We start from the raw sequence: 14,856 nt of genomic DNA, 5'->3' as shown, positions 1-14,856 counted from the left end.
CTTTTGCTAGTGTTACATTACTCTTAAGAATACATTCCTGACATTTATTTTTCTAATGTCAAAGAATTTATTGACATTGCAAGTCAGGTATTATTTAGCACCTAGTATATACCAGGCATTGTGCAGAATGGTAATATTACTGGGCTTTTTGCCTAGCAAAAGTATATTGAAGATTACACCACAGACAACAGCTTTTTCCTGGTTTTTCTCCATGGAATGTTAATAGGACAATGGTAGGAGCAAACAAAACATATAAACAAAAAGCTGATATTCTTAGTTCAAGATTTCAGTTAATATTTCATTGATATGGTTAAACTTTCATATATAACTTGTCTGGTGTAAATACATGGATAATTGAAAAATATTTATTAAGTATATACTTCATTGTATTTGTGCATGTAAATGACAGGCTTTATCCTTAAATCATTTGCAATCTAATTTATTCAATATTTAAAGGCATTTAGGTTGAATGTTAGATAGAATATTGGAAGTGATGTTATAAAGACCTATTCTCGGATATTTTCAACTATATGGCCTGGATAAGTCACTTTAAGTCTCTGACTCAAATTTCTCATTTGTAAATTAGTATGATAATATAAATTATTTCTGAGGGTTGTTTGTGAAGATTAAATTATTCAACATTTCTGAAGTGCTTAACAAACCTTACAATGCTATATAATTGCTTGTTATCATTATTCATATTTCCAAAATTTTAAAAATTGTTCATGAGTGACAGGAAACAAAACTAGAAGTGTAGTTTCAAATATTCACAAGTTCATGAAATATAGGAAACTCCACAAACTAAAGGACTGTGGGTTAAACTAGTATAAACTTTTTAACTGGTAATGGGAAGTACGCATTAAAAGGAAAAAAAAAAAAAAAAAAAAAAGAAAATTTCAGACAAAACCTAAATGGAATTTTGTTCCTGACATATATAACATTGGAGTCATGTCCTTAGCATTTACCATATATTTTGAGGTTTTGCTTTTCCTGATCAAATATGAGCATAACCTTCATTATAATGGGAAGAATAAGAATAATAGCTGAAATCTGGATGATGTACAAATATACCCAAATTCATATTTGAGTGCCTAAGTGTGGACAAGAACCTAGCTCTTGAAGGCTTCACTTCAAAGTTGAATTTGTGACCCTGTCTAAATCCTTCCCTCAAATGAAGGGGTTGGGAAAAGAGGGAGGAAATAATTCATTAGTTCATCTGCTCTGACTTAGCTTATCATATCTTAAATTAAGTTCTATGTAGTCCTCCAAATTTCTGCCATCTGGGTCAATGCACATTTCCATATTTCCTTATAATTGTCTGAAACGATGTCATATACAATTCAGTTTTTGCTGAGGAAGAAATATGAAACTACTATTTAAGGATTTTTCTCTATACCCTATTTAAACACTATTGTGTGAGTCACATTACTATGTTGAAAAGCCAGTTTGTAAAACTCATTTCTTTACTTAAACCATTAAATGAATGGTTTTGTAACTCCTGTTGGCAAAGCAGGGATTCCAAAAATGCACAATAGACAGTCCCAAATCTCGAACATAGTTAAATCATGCATTAAACTTCTCTTTTGCAGGAACCTTTGTTAGTTGATCATTTAATCTAAGACTGTTATGCCTTTAAAAGTGATATTGAATATGAGTTAGTTCCTCCTCACTGAGGAAACACAGTTCCTATTTTCAACTCCTTAAAAAGCCCAGAAGCTTTATCATTGGCACTGAGCATGCAACATCTTAAATCATGGCATGAAATTGAGCCTCTTACTATAATGGTTTGCCATGCATCAGTTTGGCTGGCACCACTATTTACTGCCTTTGGCATCATTTTTCAGTGGTCAATGTGCCAATAAGGCTTCACCTCAGGTAACTCTTCAAACGAAAATCCTAATCAATTTAATATGATGGGCGAAATTTTAAGAGGGGAGGAAAGAAAAAAAAAAAAAAAAAACAACTCTGAAAGCTTGTTTTAACTTGTAGTGGAAAAAAAGCCACGGGGTGTTTCCATCAGAAATCTTGGAAGTCATACAATGGATAGAGGGAAAAGGATCTTAGGTGGGGGGAAGGAAGGGAGTAGAGACTGGGAAATTTGCTTGAATAGTTTTTGGCCAAGGTCTGCTTCTAACTAAATGTTCATGGAAAGGGTTTAAAATTTCATACTTCTGTAGACAATTAGCTACACTTAAAGCAAGTAAGTTCAGGGGAAAAAAACCTGTAGAAAGAACCCTTCTTTTTTATTCTTTACCTGATCTAAATGACCATGTAATCACTTTAAGGAAGGGATTTGTGTGTGTGTGTGTGTGTGTGTGTGTGTGTGTGTGTGTGTGTGTGTATGTGTGTATGTATGTGTGTGTATGTGTGTGTGTTTAGGTGGGGTGAAGTATAAATTTATTTTGATTTCATTTATCTCATTAGGTGAAGCATGGAATCCATGGCACAAAGCAGAATGAGGAAAAGAAATAGATTCAACTTCATCATCTATATCCATTGACAATCTCAAAATGGATTTTCAAAGAGGAAAACAGAAATGCAAGAAAAGAAAAAAAAAACACTTGAGGAAAAAATAGAAATGTCACCTGTAATTATTTCAATCTTATCTTTACTAATTCATTCCCATCTGCATATATTCCGTGAGAAATGAATTGCTAAATAATTATTTTTATCATGCAAATTATAGAACAAATAGATGAATTCTGATAAACAGCATATTTCTGAAAGTCAACAATGAAGAATAATGGTTTTCTGACAAAGACATAAAAACAGAGACAGTAAGTCAACCAACAAATACATATGGGTGAGTAGTTTATCTCCTGTATCAGGGTTCCTTGACTCTAGCCTAACAAAACTTGCTTAGAGAGACCTAAAAAACTCACCATATTATTTGATCTAGTTCATGTGGGAAACTTTTGAGCTTGTGATTTATTCTTTTATTTTCATTGGAAGAACAAAATTTAGGTGAAGAACAAGCTATCTTTGCAATGCATATTAGATTTTATATGGGTTAGAAATAGTAGTTTGGGGATAAAAACTTCCCACTAAAGATTTTATTTTCATCTTCAAGTACTTCTAAGTAGTAGTACATAAATGTGTCTTTCTTGACCTTCCCCAGGAAGTTTACAGATGTATTCTCTCTCTGCCTATTCTTATTTCAAGTCATTTCTTCTAAATAAGTTGAATTCTACTTCTCTCTGAGTGTCCCAGCCTTGTAGTAGCCAGAATAATATTCTACAAATTTCTAATATATTTTTTTCAAGTAATCAGTCAATACCATTGGCTAAATGCTGTGGTTGAGCTAGTCTTACTTTTCTGAATTTCTAATAAGAGCATTAAGTCAATACGTACACAGAATTAGGGAACATTATCAATCTTGCTTCTCTTTCAAAATCAATTAGTTTATAAAAAAATAGAAATCATTGATTTTAATTTTGTTTGTAACCTTTCAAGAGTAGCTATATGGCATAGTAGATAACATGGATCTTCCTGAGTTTAAATCTGGTCTCTTAAGTTTAAATCCGACACTCTGTGACTCTGGGTATGTCACTTAACCCTGTTTGCCTCAGTTTCCTAACCTGTAAATTGAACTAGAGAAGGAATGGCAAACTCTTCAGTATGCCAAGAAAACCTCAAGAGCCAGACATGGCTAAAGTGACTGAACAACATATTTCTTCAAATTTTCCTTCTAGTATATTCTTTCTCACTGGGAGCCTCCCAGCAGACTACTAAACAAAATTCAAAGTACTCTCTGGGGGTACTCTTTTAAAACTCTAGTTGATGTCCCTTCCTTTACATTCAGTAAGTTTTATACAATTCAAAGCAAAAGCATTTACTGAAATCATATATAATACAAGTTACAATATCTTTCTTCCCATAAATCTGGGATTTGTTTATTAACAAAAATACAGCATAAGTTGAAAGAATAGATCAAAATATACAATAAACTAGAATAGAGGCACTGATAGAAGGAATCTGCACTATAGAGTCTTAATGTCATTTCATATTTTCCCCCTCTACCATTCTCCCACATACATGGCTTCCTTTGTGTCCAGCAAACTTATAGTGTTGAACATTCAGCTGTGGCCTATCCCTACTCTTCCCTCTAGACAACTTTGATTCTATGACTGGACTGCTCTCTACTAGGCATAGTGTTTCTTAATGGAAAGGTTGTTTTGCTACATACTGACATTAGGGGAGAGAGGGGAAAATTCCATACCCCTGATACATTCTGACAAAGGGTCAAGAAGATGATGAAGTATTATTTATTTTCTACAACTGAGTTCTTGCTGTATATATAGCTGATTCTTTTTTCAACTATCAGAAATGACTCCCTTTATAGAATTTGCTTTTACTTTTTAAATTCATCAGGGAAATTTATAATGTTTTATCTAGTCAATGTCTAAATGCCTTGTAATTTCTTCAGGTGTCCAAAGTTTTTTATTTTTTTATTTTTTATAGGAGTAAAGATAAGTACATATCTCTATGTCTTCTTTATGGTGAACAGTTTATGCTTGAGAAGGAGCGAATAATTTAGGGGCGAATAAGTCACACTAGAACAACTGGGTAGAACAATGGATAGCATTGATATTGGTGTTAGGAAGACAAGTTTAAAACCACGTGACCTGAATAAATCATTAATTCTTCCTCAGTTTTCTCTTTTGTAAAATGAGCTAGAAACCATAGCAAACCACTTCAGCATCTTTGTCCTCCAAAAATAAATAAATAAAATTCCTAATGGGGGCATAATTGAAACATCTGAACAAAAATCACACCAAGATTCAAATTCATTATAAACTATAAATGAATCATTCAATATATTTATCATTTTTCTATTTAAAGTCTTTCACAGTTGTGAATAAAACAATAAAAATATAAGAGGGGCAAGATATTAACACCTCATTGTCTCTGTTACCTTCTCGTTATAATAGTTCATCATCTCCTTGAGCCTTTATCAGAATGTCTCAGGGGTATGGCATTTTTCCCCTCTCTCCCCTAATAGGCAGTATGTAGCAAAACAACCTTTCCAATAAGAGATACAATGCCTCGTAGAGAGCAGTCCAGTCATAGAATCAAAGTTGTCTATAGGAAAGAGTAGGGATAGGCCACAGCTGAATTCCAACACTATAAATTTGCTGAACACAAAGGAAGCCATGTAGTAGAGGGAGAAAATAGCATCAAGTGGGTTGGGGGGAGGGAGGGTAGTAGTGGCAATTGATCATGAACGACTACACTACAATAACAACAATGTCCCTTCATGCCTTTGGATTAGATTCCTAATATGATTTGTATGGAGAACTTTTGTTTAATAGTCCATCTGTTCTTACTGCTTATTCCCTCCTGGAAGTCAGACTTAGTGAAGGATGACTCTCCAAACGTTCATAAGTTTGATTTGCATAAGCATTCAAAGTTGGGATCTTCATCAGTATCAATTTGGTCTGGAAATCATGTTAGAAATGTCATGAGATTGGGTTCCCAGGGGAAATTTTTGAGGAATTCCTTTATTTCAACCCAACTAGAAATGAAGTCAAAGTAATTTATTTTCTTTCTTATTTAATTTATATTTTAACCCATTTGATTTAATTGAAATTAAAATTATATGATCTTATTTTTAAAATCAGTTTCACTTATTTATGTACTTGACTTGACCAAATTTTTCATGTTGGTCTTAGGTAAAGTTTTAGATTTATTATAGTTTTGTTCAGATGAAATTGAATGTTACCTTGTTAAAGAAAATAGCTATTGAAAAAAAGAGCAGCAATACTATTACTCCATTGAGCATGCAGAAATAAAGCCCCAAACAATTGGCTGATATCCATAGTAAGAAAGAACAATTGTTTGAAATATTTATAATTGGCTTTAGTTATAACTGTCCAGATATATAACTGAAAATACAGATCTCCTTGTGCAAAATTCAAACATTTGTAGAAGCTATTGTATAAACATAATTGCATTTACTATTGGTTACTAATGGTTTATATAATGATGAAGTTTCATTCCTAAATAAACAACTAACTTTCTAAATCAGCATATATATAAACACAAAGTAGATTCATGAATTATCAAGCATTTAACTAATGGGCCACAGTATATATTCTATAGAAGATCTCCTTGTTGCTCAATTAAACAAATAAATTCTTTTATATATATATATATATATATATATATATATATATATATATATATATATATATATATATATATATATATATTTTATAATATTATCCCTTGTATTCATTTTTCCAAATTACCCCCCCTCCCTCTATTCCCTCCCCCCGACGACAGGCAATACCATACATTTTACATGTGTTACAATATAGTCTAGGTACAATACATGTGTGTGAATATCATTTTCTTGTTGCACAATAAACATTAGAATCCGAAGGTACATGCAACCTGGGCAGACAGATATTAGTGCTAACAATTTACATTCCCCTCCCAGTGTTTCTTCTCTGGGTGTAGCTACCTCTGTCCATCATTGATCAACTGGAAGTGAGTTGGATCTTCTTTATGTTGAAGATTTCCACTTCCATCAGAATACATCCTCATACAGTATTGTTGTTGAAGTGTACAGTGATCTTCTGGTTCTGCTCATTTCACTCAGCATCAGTTGATTTAAGTCTCTCCAGGCCTCTCTGTATTCCTCCTGCTGGTCATTTCTTACCGAGCAATAATATTCCATAACCTTCATATACCACAATTTACCCAACTATTCTCCAACTGATGGACATCCATTCATCCTCCAGTTTCTAGCTACAACAAAAAGAGCTGCCACAAACATTTTGGCACATATAAAACAAATAAATTCTTGAAAGTCATAAGGAACATGACTTAGTTGATTTTAAATGTAGCAATGTTGGCATTCCATGGGCATCATTACCAATGACTGATGTGAGATTCAATAAGTTGTTAAAATACTTCTTTTCTTTATTTTATCATTATTATTATTATTAGTTAGCTTGAAAATAAAAAGAGAACATAGTTTGAATGTGCATCTTGAGAAACTGTGAACAAAACTTTTTGTTCAGGTTAGAGTTTATTGCTTTTGACCAAATACCATAGTAAAGAACAGATACAATGTAATCTTCAGGGAAAATTAGAAGGAATGACTTTCTTAGCATAGAATGTTTATCATTTCAAAAATGATTTCACAAAAGAAATGAATATATCAATTTAATTGTAATATCTAAAATAACTTTAACTCTGATTTCTGAAGCATTGAATAAAATATATTAGTTTTGCCAACATAGAGTTACAGAAATTTGAAGTACCATTTGTTGCCTTTTAAATGAAATAAAAAATAGGTCCTTATATAGTTGTTGTTGAAGCTGCTGCTGCTGTTGTTTTGTTTGATTTGGTTTGGTTTCTTACAACAGAGGACACAAATTAAAATCAGAGTACTAGCCTCCAAGCCTTCCTGGAAAGGAACCTGTTTTTTCCTCAAACCAAGTTTTGCCAAAAATCAAATGATTCCTTAACCAGCCTATCTTCAGAATTTGAATGAAGGAGATATGTAGTGAAATTAAAAATTTTAACTTTGTGATTCAGCTATCCTTGATTTTCTTTAATTTTCAAAATATATATTTACTTATTTCTTTTGTTTTAATATTCTTTCCCCCTACTTTCCTCTGGCTTCCTTCTTTTTTTTTTTTAATTTTTTATTTTATTTTATAATTATAACATTTTTTGACAGTACATATGCATGGGTAATTTTTTACAACATTATCCCTTGCACTTACTTCTATTCAGATTTTTTCCCTTCCTCCCCCAACCCCCTCCCCCAGATGGCAAGCAGTCTTATATATGTTAAATATATTACAGTATAATTTAGATACAATATATGTGTGTAGAACCGAATTTTTTGTTGCACAGGAAGAATTGGATTCAGAAGGTAAAAATAACAGTTTACATTCATTTCCCAGTGTTCCTTTTCTGGATGTAGCTGGTTCTGTCCATCATTAATCAATTGGAATTGGATTAGCTCTTCTCTATGTTGAAGAAATCCACTTCCATCAGCATACATCCTCGTACAGTATCATTGTTGAAGTGTACACTGATCTTCTGGTTCTGCTCGTTTCACTCAGCATCAGTTGATGTAAGTCTCTCCAAGCCTTTCTGTATTTCTCCTGTTGGTCATTTCTTATAGAACAATAATATTCCATAACATTCATATACCATAGTTTACCCAACCATTCTCCAATTGATGGACATCCATTCATCTTCCAGCTTCTAGCCACTATGAAAAGTGCTGCCACAAACATTTTGGCACATACAGGACCCTTTCCCTTCTCTAGTAGTTCCTTGGGGTATAAGCCCAGTAGTAGTATGGCTGGGTCAAAGGGTATGCACATTTTGATAACTTTTTGGGCATAATTCCAGATTGCTCTCCAGAATGGTTGGATTCTTTCACAACTCCACCAACAATGCATCAGTGTCCCAGTTTTCCCACAGCACCTCCAACATTCATCGTTGTTTGTTCCTGTCATCTTAGCCAATCTGACAGGTGTGTAATGATACCTCAGAGTTGTCTTAATTTGCATTTCTCTGATCAATAGTGATTTGGAACACTCTTTCATATGAGTGGAAATAGTTTTAATTTCCTCATCTGAAAATTGTCTGTTCATGTCCTTTGACCATTTATCAATTGGAGAATGGCTTGATTTCTTATAAATTAAAGTCAATTCTCTGTATATTTTGGAGATGAGGCCTTTATCAGAACATTTAACTGTAAAAATTTTTTCCCAATTTGTTACTTCCCTTCTAATCTTGTTTGCATTAGTTTTGTTTGTGCAGAAACTTTTTAATTTGGTGTAATCAAAATGTTCTATTTTGTGATCAATAATGGTCTCTAGTTCTCCCTTGGACACAAACTCCTTCCTCCTCCACAAGTCTGAGAGGTAAACCATCCCATGTTCCTCCAATTTATTGATGATTTCGTTCTTTATGCCTAAATCTTGGACCCATTTTGATCTAATCTTAGTATGTGGTGTTAAATGTGGGTCCATGCCTAGTTTCTGCCATACTAATTTCCAGTTTTCCCAGCAGTTTTTGTCAAATAATGAATTCTTATCCCAAAATTTGGGATCTTTGGGTTTGTCAAAGATTAGATTGCTATTTTTATTCACTATCTTGCCCTGTGAACCTAACCTATGCCACTGATCAACTAGTCTATTTCTTTGCCAATACCAAATGGTTTTGGTGACTGTTGCTTTATAATATAGCTTTAAATCAGGTACACTTAGACCACCTTCCTCTGACTTTTTTTTCATTAGTTCCCTTGCAATTCTCAACCTTTTATTCTTCCATATGAATTTTGTTGTTATTTTTTCTAGGTCATTAAAATAGTTTCTTGGGAGTCTGATTGGTATAGCACTAAATAAATAGATTAGTTTGGGGAGTATTGTCATCTTTATTATATTCGCTCGGCCTATCCAAGAACACTGAATGTCTTTCCAATTATTTAAATCTGACTTTATTTTTGTGGCAAGTGTTTTGTAATTTTGCTCATATAATTCCTGACTCTCCTTTGGTAGATATATTCCCAAATATTTGATACTATCGACTGTTATTTTGCATGGAATTTCTCTTTGTATCTCTTGCTGTTGGATTGTGTTGGTAATGTATAAAAATCCTGAGGATTTATGTGGATTTATTTTGTATCCTGCGACTTTGCTAAAATTCTGAATTATTTCTAATAGCTTTTTAGCAGAGTCTTTGGGGTTCTCTAAGTATACCATCATGTCATGTGCGAAAAGTGACACTTTGATTTCTTCATTTCCTACTCTAATTCCTTGGATCTCTTTCTCGCCTCTTATTGCCAAGGCTAGAGTTTCTAGTACTATATTGAATAGTAATGGTGATAGTGGGCAACCTTGTTTCACTCCTGATCTTACAGGGAAAGGTTCTAGTTTATCACCATTACATATGATGTTTACTGAAGGTTTTAAATATATGCTCCTTATTATTTTAAGGAATAGTCCATTTATTCCTATACTCTCAAGCGTTTTTAGTAGGAATGGATGTTGGATTTTATCAAATGCCTTTTCTGCATCTATTGAGATGATCATATGGTTTTTATTAATTTGATTATTAATATGGTCAATTATACTAATAGTTTTCCTAATATTAAACCAGCCCTGCATTCCTGGTATAAATCCCACTTGGTCATAGTGTATTATCCTGGGGATGATTTTCTGAAGTCTATTTGCTAATATCTTATTTAAGATTTTAGCATCAATATTCATTAAGGAAATTGGTCTATAGTTTTCTTTCTCAGTTTTCGATCTACCTGGTTTAGGTATCAGTACCATGTCTGTGTCATAGAAGGAATTTGGTAGGACTCCTTCAATCCCTATTTTTTCAAATAGTTTACATAGCATTGGAGTTAGTTGTTCTTTAAATGTTTGGTAGAATTCACCTGTAAATCCATCTGGTCCTGGGGACTTTTTCTTAGGAAGTTGGTTAATAGCTTGGTCTATTTCTTTTTCTGAGATGGGACTATTTAGACTACTTACTTCTTCCTCTGTTAATCTGGGCAAGCTATATTTTTGAAGGTATTCTTCCATTTCATTTAAGTTATCGAATTTATCGGCATAAAGTTGAGCAAAGTAGCTCCTAACTATTGTTCTAATTTCCTCTTCATTAGTGGTGAGTTCACCCTTTTCATTTTCAAGACTATCAATTTGCTTTTTCTCTTTCCTTTTTTTAATCAGGTTTACTAAGGGTTTGTCTATTTTGTTGGTTTTTTCATAAAACCAACTCTTAGTTTTATTAATTAATTCAATAGTTTTTTTACTTTCAATTTTATTAATCTCACCTTTTATTTTTTGAATTTCAAGTTTTGTGTTTGTCTGGGGGTTTTTAATTTGTTCCTTTTCTAGCAATTTTAGTTGTAAACCCAATTCGTTGGCCCTCTCTTTCTCTATTTTATGCAAGTAGGCCTGTAGAGATATAAAACTGCCCCTAATTACTGCTTTGGCTGTATCCCACACATTTTGGTATGATGTCTCATTATTGTCATTTTCTTGGGTGAAGTTATTAATTATGTCTATGATTTGCTGTTTTACCCAATCATTCTTTAGTATAAGATTATTTAGTTTCCAATTATTTTTTGGTCTATTTTCCCCTAGCTTTTTATTAAATGTTATTTTGATTGCATTATGGTCTGAAAAGGATGCATTTACTATTTCTGCCTTACTGCATTTGATTTTGAGGTTTTTATGCTCCAGTATATGATCAATTTTTGTATAGGTTCCATGAACTGCTGAGAAGAAAGTATATTCCTTTCTGTCTCCATTTAGCTTTCGCCAAAGATCTATCATATCAAACTTTTCTAGTATTCTATTTACCTCTTTGATTTCTTTCTTATTTATTTTGTGGTTTGATTTATCTAATTCTGATAGTGCAAGGTTGAGATCTCCCGCTATTATAGTTTTGCTATCTATTTCCTCTTGCAGCTCTCTTAATTTCTCTTTTAAGAATTTAGATGCTGCACCACTTGGTACATACATGTTTAATATTGATACTGCTTCACTATTGATGCTTCCCTTTAGCAGGATATAATGCCCTTCCTTATCTCTTTTAATTAGATCAATTTTTGTTTTTCCTTGATCTGAGATGAGGATGGCTACTCCTGCTTTTTTGGTTTTGCCTGAAGCATAATAGATTCTGCTCCACCCTTTTACTTTTAGTTTGAATGTCTCATCCTGTTTCAGGTGTGTTTCCTGTAAACAACATATAGTAGGATTCTGACTTTTAATCCAGTCTGCTAACTGCTTCCTCTTTATGAGGCAGTTTGCCCCATTCACATTTATGGTTAGAAGGACTAATTCTATATTGCTTGCCATCCTATTAACCCCTGCTTATGCTTTTCCCCTTTCCTTCCCTTTTACCCTCCTATCCAGTATTAAACTGGTAAACACCACTTGCTTTTCACAGCCCTCCCTTTTTAGGATCCCTCCCCCACCTTAAAGATCCTCCCCTTATTTTACCCCTTTTCCTTGAAATTACTGTATTCCCTTCCCCTTAGCTTACTCCTTCCCTTTCACTTTTCAATGAAGTGGAAGAAGTTTCACCATAAATCGAATATGTCTATTGATACACGCTATGTTCATCTCCCTCCTTTCTTTCTCTCAGATATAATAGGTTACCTTTGCCTCTTCATGAGATGTAGTACCACCACTTTATACTTTTTTATGATATACTCTCCTTTCCACCTCTAGTTTCTAAGACAAATTGTACATATGTTCTTTACATATTTTTTTGACAGAAGTATAGTTCTCAAGATTTCTTTTTACCTTTTTTAGAAGTCTCTTGAGTTCTGTATTTGAAGATCAAACCTTTTATGTAGGTCTGGTTTTTTCATCAAAAATAGATGGAATTCATTTATTTCGTTAAATGTCCATCTTCTTCCCTGGAAAACGATGCTCATTCTTGCTAAGTAAGTTATTCTTGGCTGCATACCAAGTTCCTTAGCCTTTCGGAATATCATGTTCCAGGCCCTGCGTTCTTTTAATGTGGACGCTGCTAGATCCTGTGTTATCCTTATTGTGGATCCTCTATATCTGAATTGTTTTTTTCTAGCAGCTTCCAATATCTTTTCCTTTGTCTGATGGTTCTTGAACTTGGCCACTATATTTCTTGGCGTTTTGATTTTAGGGTCCCTTTCAGTAGGTGATCAATGAATTTTTTCAATGTCTATTTTACCCTCTGTTTCTAAAACATCTGGGCAGTTCTCTTTGATAATTTCCTCGAAAGTGGTGTCCAAGCTCTTTTTTTCCTCCCATTTTTCAGGGAGTCCGATTATTCTCAAATTGTCTCTCCTGGATCTGTTTTCCAGGTCTGTTGTCTTTCTGGTAAGGTACTTGACAGTCTTTTCAATTGTTTCATTTCTCTGGTTTTGCTTGACTCCCTCTTGGTTTCTCCTTGCGTCATTCATTTCTACTTGTTCCAGTCTAATTTTCAATGATGTATTTTCTTCACTCACTTTTTTTATATCTCTTTGTAATTGTCCAATTGAGTTTTTATCTTCTATGGAATTTTTTTCCATTTTATCCATTTTATTTTTTTGAGAGCTGATTTCTTTTTCCAGCTCTCTAATCCTGTTTTCCTTGGAGTTGTTTACCTTTTCCAGCTCACTAATCCTGTTTTCCTTGGAGTTGTTTACCTTTTCCAGCTCACTAATCTTGTTTCTCAATGATTTGATTTCTTTATCCACTCTGTCTTTGAATGCATGGGATGACTTCTCAAGGCTCTCTTGCCAAGCTTCCCTTTCCTTTTCCCATTTCTCTTCCAGCTCTCTTGTGAGAGCCTTTTTGATTTCCTCTATGAAGTTCTTTTGTATTGAGGAGCAGCTTATATCCCTCCCAGGGGATACATCTGGGGACAGTCTGTTCCTAGTCTCCTCAGCATTTGAAGTCTGCTCCCTCTCCACACAGAAGCTGTCAATGGTTAGAGCCCTTTTGAATTTTTTGTTCATTTTGTCAGAGTAGGAATCAAAGAAAACAAACTGACAAGAGAAACAATTGGTCTGTTTTGCGGGGGATAGGGCTGGATGGTATTAATGGGCTTCCTCTACAGACTGGGGGTAGGGCAGCAGAGAGCCACTAACAGAACAGCAATGACTGTACTGAGTCTGCGCACTGAGGCTCTGAGAACGCACTGAGTCAGTCCAGGTGGGGGTTGGGGGTGGCCAGATTCTGAGAGACGCTGGCTTTCTGGGGTTTTAATCTTCACCTCCGGTGTTTACACCCTCTCCGCTGCTCCTGGCTTGCTGCCAAGATGGAGCATCCACACTGGGGCAAAAGCCCTTTCACAGAAACGGTCTGAGCTGTGTGAGCTGCCTGTCTTGCTCTGGCTGCCTGCCCTCAGTCTGCACCCAGTCTGATTGACCCTCCCCCGAACAAACACAGACCTTTTCTGGCGACTTTCAAGGATGTCTTCTCTTGGTGATAATTTGTGGATTTCTTTCTGGGTCAAGCATTAAGTCAGAGGCTTGTCATGAAGTAAGTTCTGAGAGAAAACGAGGAGCTCAAGCAGCTGTCTGCCTCCACGCCGCCATCTTGGCCGGAAGTCCTCTGGCTTCCTTCTTTTCTCTTCTACTAGAAAGCCAGTCATCTCTTATAAGAAAGAAAACAAATGCAATTCAGCAAAAGTAAAGCAATCCAAAAGTCTAATATTATCTGCTGTTATGTGCATCTGCACTCTCCCACATCTGTAAAGAAAGAAGAGAGAGGTTCAATCCTTCTTTAACAGAAATAGTGAATGATATGAGAATTACCAAGGAGGAAGTACCTCTTATAGATACAGATAACAGGAAATAGGTAACTTAACATGGAAATTGCCTGAGGACATTCTCATCTGATTATAGGTAAAAGGAAGAATATGAGATTAATTTAGTCTAACAAATTAAATAAATGTACTCACTCATATGTTTATAAAGTAAATCAAGGAATAATAATACTAAAGTTCTTAGGTAAAATGTTAATTGCAGCTTCCTAAAAGAGACTTATTTTAATATTTTCATGCATCCATTGTAAGGCAGCAGATAATGCTCCAACTGTGTAGATTAAAAGATTTATCTGTTTTCTGAAGATTCTTACTCATGTGTTTATGTAGAATAATAGAACATCTAGCATTTATATTTTGGAATAACAGATAAATTAGGCTTTAAAGTACAAAATGAAATAGAGCAGACACTAAGGGAGTTTTATTAATTTATAACTCATTGGTCACAACAAACTATTTTTCAACTACCGAATTAAAAAAAAAATAATTCTGCTGATGGACATCACCAGATGGTCAATTTAGAAATCAAATTGATTACATATTTTGAAGCCAGAGATAGAAAAGTTCTAC

This window comes from Sminthopsis crassicaudata, chromosome 4 (genome assembly GCF_048593235.1).
Source record: "Sminthopsis crassicaudata isolate SCR6 chromosome 4, ASM4859323v1, whole genome shotgun sequence".
In the NCBI taxonomy this organism is placed as follows: domain Eukaryota; kingdom Metazoa; phylum Chordata; class Mammalia; order Dasyuromorphia; family Dasyuridae; genus Sminthopsis; species Sminthopsis crassicaudata.
The sequence above is the reverse complement of the archived record's forward strand: the minus strand, read 5'-3'. Positions refer to the sequence as shown.